General features: G+C 42.6%; 1 long non-coding RNA gene across 2 annotated transcripts; it reads left to right on the forward strand.

Moving 5' to 3' along the window:
- Positions 1-413: 413 nt before the first annotated feature.
- On the forward strand, positions 414-8,048 carry LOC119850924. Of its 2 annotated transcripts, XR_006278581.1 has the most exons (4): positions 414-537; positions 1,659-1,765; positions 4,850-4,934; positions 7,988-8,048. It is a non-coding gene; the product is annotated as an uncharacterized LOC119850924 (long non-coding RNA). The 2 variants fall into 2 exon arrangements; XR_005291077.2 differs by lacking the exons at positions 414-537; positions 1,659-1,765 and adding an exon at positions 2,413-2,768.
- Positions 8,049-8,407: the final 359 nt, after the last annotated feature.

Consider the following 8,407-nt stretch of genomic DNA (forward strand, 5'->3'; position numbering starts at 1 on the left):
TCTGTGAATATGCAGCCAGTTCTTTTTGGGCAGTATGAATTACGCAGAGTCTCTTCCCTTGTCATTGTTATACCTCGATAGAAAAGTTTCTGTTCTTACCTAGACCTCCGTCTGCATTGTGTGTGTCCCTACTGCTGGATCAGTAGTAGAGTGGCTTTAATCACTCAGGGGTGACACTCTGGCAGAGTTTTCCAGGAGTTGTAGGCACCCTTTCCTAGAGGAGCCTCTGGGTGTTCCATTTGGGAAGATCCTGAGTCCTGCAATCCATCCCTTGGAGACTACAACTCCCATGATGCCTTGGGGAAGAGAGAGCCATCCTCTTCTAGGGAATGGAGCCTAGCATGCGGTGGGGTCCATGTTGGTGGGGAGCTGAGATTGCTGGATGGAACTCTGTCCAAAGCAGGAGCTGCTGCTGGGAATCCAGAAGCCGCTGCTGAGAGCCTGCTGTGGCCTTGATCAACCAGGGAGTGTCAGAGGCTGTTGGTGGCTTCACTGGAGCCAGGGCAGAGAGTGTTGCTGTGCCTAGAGCTGACTGAGGTGAGCCTGCAGTGAAGGCCGTGTGAGTAACCACCACCCTTGTTTGAGAAAGTGCTTGCAAGGGGAGTGGGACTGCAAAGAGAGATCAAGGGGTTGTCTGAGTCTGAGAAGGGGCCGAGTGGTCTTGTCATCTAATCAGAACCTAGCGCTGCTGGCATCTGGTTAGAACGACTCCAGCCTTCAGAGAGGGTGTGCAGCTAGGAATGATCCCAAAATAGAATTGTTCTGACCCTTGTTGTCATGGCTGGACGGATTCACTAGACCAACAGAGTGCTGGCCCCCAACTTCAAGATCTTAACATGCACCCACTCAGGCAAGTGTGTAGACCAGGGGTGGCCAGCCTGAGGCTCCGGAGCCACATGTGGCTCTTCAGAAGTTATTATGCAGCTCCTTATATAGGCACCCACTCCGGGGCTGGAGCTACAGGTGCCAACTTTCCAGTGTGCTGGGGTGGGACAGTGCTCATTGCTCAACCCCTGACTATGCCCCAGGCCCTGCCCCTGCCCTACTCCACCCCTTCCCGCACCCTCCCCTGAGCCTGCCGTGCCCTCGCTCCTCCCCCTCCCCCCAGAGCCTCCTGCAGGCCATGAAACAGCTGATCAGGAGGTGCAGGGAGGGAGGGGGAAGCGCTGATTGGCAGGGCTGCCGGTGGGGTGGGGGAGCTGAGGCGGGACTGCTGACGTATTACTGTGGCTCTTTGGCAATGTACATTGGTAAATTCTGTCTCCTTTTCAGGCTCAGGTTGGCCACCCCGGTCTCGAACTCTGAAATGCAGAGGAGTGCGCACTTGGGGGTTGGGTAAATGGTGGCAATGTAAATGCAAGTTAGATAAGTTTCATTTACTACTGTTAATTGTATTTGTTAATTGATTTATCAAACTGCCCCCTGCTGATTTAAATTAGTATTGACATTTAATCTCAGGCTTATACCATGTTTCCTTACCTTAAGTAAAGGTGTGTTTAGTGTATATTGGATTGATATTGTTTTTATAATTGGTATTTTTGAGTTGCACAGATTAGTTTAGGTTTACTCCTCGAGGCTCCCAAGGCAAACTGGTGAGTGTGTACAGGACCCAACCAGGTGGAGGCACCGCCAATTTACATTTCCTTTATAAATAAAAGGACTGCAGAAGAGGGGTAGATAGAGGATCCCACCTATCCAGCATCACCACTGCGATACTCAGGCTCTTCTTTACTGTCAACACAACATCAGGCACCGGGGCACACAGGTAAGTGTTGCATCCAGTTTACATTAGAATAAAGTGCACATTTCTTTGAAACAGGTATAGCAGAGAAGATGTGGCCCACAGAATCAAAACTCTGATTACAGGAGTCCTCTGCTTCCTAATTCAAGAAGTGAAGCCAATCAGAATCTTAAATGCCTGCCCAGAAAAGTAGTGACTGAATAGTAAATATAACAAGATATTCCGGGGCAGGCTGTGCATCTCTCTTTAAGTGCTTACTAATGTGAGAGAAACACAGATTACAAATTTTATATGTTGAATGTGCCTATATGATTTAGGAACTAGGTCCCACTGAAAGTCAACAGTATTCATGTTCCTAAGTCAACTCGGTGTTTTGAAAATTTTAACCAAAGACTTTAGGAACCACTCCTGAGAGTAAGCGGACTCCAGATATGGGGATTTTGTGGAGCCTTTACTGAGCAGTTACACTCACATGATCTAGTGCTGTATTAAACCCAAAATAGTGATGTAAATTGTGTAAAACCATTTCTGGTCTTGTTACGCTTTGTGAACAGAACTGAGGACTGCAGTCCTCTCTCTTTTTCCAGAGAGCAGGAGCAGCGTGAGCAACAGCAGTGCAAGACTCCCCTCAGTGCTATGCCTCAGACTTGAGCTGGTGGAATTTCTTGCTGCAAGAAGATAGTTCTGTCTCCATAGCCATGTGATAGACACTTATCCGCTAGGAACTGGACTGAGACTGAGACACTGGCCCAGGATCCTTGCCCTGTCCATTTGCCTGTCTGCAGCCTGAGCTTTGGTGGGATGTTGAGGAAGCAACAGTTGGGAACAGATGGGTTTCGTTTGATCAGGAGGCCTGGGACTGTCAGCATTAGTTAGGGAATTGACTCTCTCTTCCTTGTTCTGATCCCCTTGCAGGGTCTGAGTAACACTGTTTGTGCTGCAGCTACTCAGTGGCACCTGCAGTTAACCAGTGGGAGAGAAGAACTTATTAGGATCTGCAATGGAGAGACACAGGGACCAAGCACGGGTAATGGACAAAGGACTAGCAAAGACAAGGGAATATTTAAATATAAGTTACTATGCAGACATTTATAAACATATTTGTCACCCTGGCATAGAGCACCGCTGCACTGATACATTACATACAAGAGGGGGAAATAATCCCAGAATAATCACAGGTTTCAGAGTAGCAGCCGTGTTAGTCTGTATTCTCAAAAAGAAAAGGAGTACTTGTGGCACCTTAGAGACTAACAAATTTATTAGAGCATAAGCTTTCGTGATGCATCCGATGAAGTGAGCTGTAGCTCACGAAAGCTTATGCTCTAATAAATTTGTTAGTCTCTAAGGTGCCACAAGTACTCCTTTTCTTTTTGAGAATCCCAGAATAGGTTGATAGGGATGTTTGAAGGCTGAGGTGACAACTAGACAGGGGAAGAAGGAACACAAGGTTGGGAAGGGGATGGAAGCAAACAAGGGTCAAACGGGACAGACAAGGAAATACAGAAGGACAAGCCACAGACTAGTGGACAGAAAAAGGCACAAAAGAGACAACAGGAGGGAAGAGACACACGGGCAGACAAAGTGGGCATTAACTTATTGTTCTCCTTCCAGATATTCCAAAATGGTATTTTTAAAAAAAACAAAACTTAGTTTCTACTTAAAATACCTTCCCTTGGAGAAAATAGTTTCTTACCTGTAAGATTTACCTGAAAGTGCAGAGGTGGGAGGTAGTGAAGGAGAGAGACAGTGAAAGATGCTTCTTGGCTCTCCTAGCATGTTGTTGAAAGAACAGCCTCTTGTGTGGCTTCCCATAATTAATCAAAACCTGCCAGGCATGGGTACACCACAGATCTAAAACTGCACTTCATTGTAAACATTTTAATTACTATTTCCAACATTTGGCTTTCATTAAAGCCAGAAGAGACTTTTGTAACTGTTTTCATAGGATAAATACTGGAAACCCCATCCTCCCCATGAAGAGTTCAGTTTTGCTGACATGTTGTTTTGATTTTATTTTTAAAGTATCAGGCATAGCTTTTATTATTACCAGCAGTTCTAAAAGTCTGAATAGGAAGGAATGATCTGATGCTATGTTCATGTAATTAGTGTGCAGTTTTCTTCCTCAGTGTGGTGCTACTGGTTTATAGCGAAATGTAATGCATGTTGCATTGCAGAGGAAGTTGCATTCCACAAGATGCCATACATATTACTTGAAAAGATGTCTGCTCGTGCCAAAACTTACAGTACAATGTATAAAGAAGTGTGTTTTTAAGATGTTGTGCAATTCTCATATTGCACATCTGTCTGGCTCTGGAGACCAGCCATGTTTGTTAGGCCTAGGGGTGATCTGCATATGAGTATTCCATTGCTTGTACTGAAGTATTACACAAGATGTGTATGTATTTGCCCTTGCTCTCCCCCAGAGACAGTGAGTGAGGAGGACAAAGAATGGACTGAGTCTTGGCTACACCCTCCGAGTGCACCAGCCAATGGGGCTGCACCAGCGTGCCTGCAGCTAGGTCTATACTAGAAACTTTTCCTATTGTAATGGGGGGAGTTGTCTTTTTACAACACTTCTGTACCAGCAAAAGTCCTTGCATAGGCAGAGTTATACTGGCATAAAAGTCCTTTTGCTGTTGTAGCTTATTACTCTTGGGGGAACAGAAGCTACACCACCAAAATCACTCTTTTGCCTGTATAAGTTGTCTACAGTAGGAAGGTTTGCTCGTATAGGTATAATTACTCTAGAGAAGATTTGTTGATTAGGCCTAAACTACTACCCCCCTGTAGAAAGGAGAGAATGATGGCTCTCTGAGCTGTAATTCCTTCTCTTCTTTGCTCCTGAAGCAGTGGAGCAATGCTGCACCCATTTCTATGGGCTGCATCCTTGGGACGCAATCTAGTCTTAAATTTGGAAAGCGTTTTGAGATCCTCACATGAAAGTCATTATAGCAGTACAAACTGTTTAGTATTGGTTCTCAGCTCAATATTTTTGGTTATTCTAACTAAAAATGGGAACAAAAATGAAAACACAAATCTTGTATGCCACACTATCTGCTCTCCAATTCGTATACACTTAGCTGTTTTTGTTGCTTTCTTACTATGTAGAAATACTGAACATCTTTTCCATAAAATACCAGAACTGGCCCAGCAGTTTCCATTGAAAATCCAGAGAAGTTTCAAATGACAAATTGTGAGTAAGCAATTTCTTAAACTGGCCATTTTAAGATACCTTAATGATGGTTAGCTACAGATCAGTCTGAATGGCTCTCGATCGGCCAGGAGGCTACATCCCTTTGGGATTTGCCATAATGATCGTTAGGACTGGGGGCGGGGGGAGGAGAGGGGATTAGTAGGTTTGGGGACAAAGTGCTGGAGTCAAGCTGAGAAGCTGGCAAGTGGCTAAGGTGCAAAGTAACTTGAATAGATCATATTTTAAGTACGGCCTGCATGACTGATATGAATGAAGAAATTCCTCCTGGCTTTAAGTAGTCTAATAGTTTTGTTAAATAACTGGTCCATACGAATTTTTTTTTTTAAGTTCAATTCACAGGAGTAACAAACAATACGAAAAGAAGGACTTGTGGACCTTAGAGACTAACAAATTTATTTGAGCATAAGCTTTTGTGAGCTACAGCTCACTTCATTAGATTGATCTATAGCTCACGAAAACTTATATTCAAATAAATTTGTTAGTCTCTAAGGTGCCACAAGTCCTCCTTTTCTTTTTGCAAATACAGACTAACACGGCTGCTACTCTGAAACTTAACACATTCATCTTGAGGGGAATTTGTATCTTTATTACTAATCTTTAGTCAGGCCAAGGAGCTTCTTAAAGCTTCTTAAAGCTTCTTAAGCTTTTTTCCACTCCTGCTATTAGTGTTCCGGTTTTGAAAACTGTGTTTGCTATTTGAGGGAAGCAAGTGCACTGTACAGAAGACACAAATTTAAAAGCAGCATGCTGAAGAGCCAACCTGCTCAAAAGTTATTCGAGACCTAATAATGAGCTACGTGCAATAAATAAGGAACCTGATTCTGATTTCACACCAGTGCAAACCAGGAGCAACTCCACTAAAGTCAAAGGAGGTACACCAGTGTAAGACTGATATATGTAAAACCAAAATTAGACTAAAGGGTACAACTAACCAGATGATTTGAAATGGGTTTTAAAAGGTTGAGGGCCTATAGAAATGACAATAAGTATAAAAAAAAAAGTGAGTGGCAAATGGAATTCAGTAATGCATGGGAAATCTATAGCTGGGAATTGTTTCAGTATGGTTGGGGACACTACAATCTAATGTATGCAGAAAAATGAAAACAGTTAAGAGCCCAACCGGAAACCAATGTTTAATCAGAGAGACTAAAGAGAAATAGAAGTTGTCCTCTGCACCTTCTAACAATTGAAGCTTGGAAGAAGGAAAACAGACAGGTTTTTTTAATTGCAGAAGAAAGAAAAATTAGAGCGAAAGAGAGAATAATAAACATTAAATTACATGGCACAGTTCAGCTAAAAGAGCTTTCTCCAAAATATATGCATGCACCAGATAAAAGGGTAAAGAAAACAGTCAGAATAGTGAGCTTTATGGCAGGGTAAAGACATTATACAGTTAAATAATTACTCTGCCTCACTCTTTACAAAGGAAGAGAATGGAGATATGTCCAAAGGGGGTTGGGGGTCATTTTGGAGGGGGTACATTAAAGGAGAAGCTGTGTGTGTAAAGAACAGATTTAAAGATTATAGACACTTAAAGTGGACAAACTACTCAATCCAGATAACATACATCCTCAAATTTTAAAGGAAGTGATCAAGGAGGACTTAAGTATTAACCTTGGTAGTATTTGCATACATGCTTATGGCAATAAAGTTACTGAAATTGAATTCAAAGAAATAGGTGAACCTTTATAATGACATTTGTAGAAGTTCACAATTGGGGAAGATTCCTGGGACTGGAATATGGCAACTACCATCACTTCAAAAAGTTGGAGAGAGAAACCAGGAAACTATAGATCAGTGAATTTAACAGGGTTGTGAGAGAATCTTAAAAACAACTGTAAAGGTTATGGTTGGAGAGTAGATGAAATTTTACAGCTTGATTAGAGATAGTCTTCATTATTTCAGGAGAGGTGATGCTTAACGAACCTACTGGAGTTCTGTGAACACATAACTGCCATCACTGAAGGGGAGTACAGTGAATGCAATTAACATAGATCTTCAAGAAGTATTTGGTAAGGTCCCAAGACCAAAATCAATGGTTAAGGGAAGAAATAATGAAGTAAGGGGTAAAATAAGGTGTTGAATAGAAACCTGGAATAAGAGCAAGAGACAAGACAGAAGAGATGCCCATGTGTGTGCAGTGGCCAGGCAAGACTGAGCCTAGATCAAGCCTTGACTCAGGGACCTGGTCACGGCGTAATTCTGACCAAGAATGAATGTGCATTCATTCATACACCTGCGTGGTGCTCAGGAAACAGTGTTCTAATTCCAGGTCACAAATGCCATTCTGTCCAAATTGGTACACTCCACTTCATCAGCAATAGGGTGAAAAGGATGAAGAAACAATGGATACTAAGTTGAAACATCTAACATCAAAATTAGTTTATATAATTGGCATAAGTTTGGCCATACAGCATCAGATGCAGCTTAAGGAAAAACCCTATAACTTTCAGGACCCAATCTCATCTGTGCAAAACACAAGTTACACTTGGCTTTTCTTCTTTCCACTGAAAGTAAAAATAAATAAAACTGTGCCCATGTGCCAAGATAATACTGAAGGCTAAAATGTCATATCTTGCATAGTGAAGCAAAACTTGTCCACACTCCTATGGGCATAGAGGACCTGGCCACAGCAAAAACACACATCTGCTGTACAGGAAGAAAGACAAGATTTTTGGATCTCCTTGGATGTGGGAACCTCCCCGGAGGTGGATCTTCTTCCATGTGGATCCATAGTCTTTTTGGAACGGACATTGGATTTAGGTGGCAGAGACTACTCCAGGCCAGAGTTTGGAGTAGGGGCTACAGAGCATCTGCAGACTGGGACTGAAGGTTCCTTTCTATTGTTTATTTGCAGTTATGGTGTTCAGCTACTTCATGACTCTGTGCTGTGTGGAGAGCTCCAAAAAAGGGAGCAGTCTCCAGTCATAGACCAACACTGAAGCCAGCTCATTTTGTTTGTAGCTTGTTGTTTTCCCTAATATCTGGTAAAAAAGATTGGGCTTTGATGTCTAATGATATGCTCTCTCTAGTGCCAGAGGAATTCCCCAGCACACAGCCCAGCTGCGGAGGGGTTTATAATCACACAGCCAGGTAAGTTTTCTCACACAAATTATTTATGAGCAGTTCAAGCAATTAGTGAAATAGCAAATGGGGACCTTTACATGTGAGTCATTGTATGCACCACTGAAAACTCAACGGTATGTGAGAAATGTCAGATTTTTCAAAAGTCAGGAAAAAAATTAGCATTTGTAATTGCATGCAGATCATTGTCTCCTTGATTATATATGCCACCACCAAACTGGACTCTCCAGGAGCATTCTAGCATGCTTATCTTCCCCAACAAACAATGGCCTGAATTACGGAAAAGAAAATGAAGAATAGCAAATAAAAACCTATTTTGTACTGATCCAGAGCCCGGTTACTTCAATATATTAGCAACTGTCTTTCAC

The sequence above is a fragment of the Dermochelys coriacea genome, chromosome 2 (genome assembly GCF_009764565.3).
Source record: "Dermochelys coriacea isolate rDerCor1 chromosome 2, rDerCor1.pri.v4, whole genome shotgun sequence".
Lineage (NCBI taxonomy): Eukaryota > Metazoa > Chordata > Testudines > Dermochelyidae > Dermochelys > Dermochelys coriacea.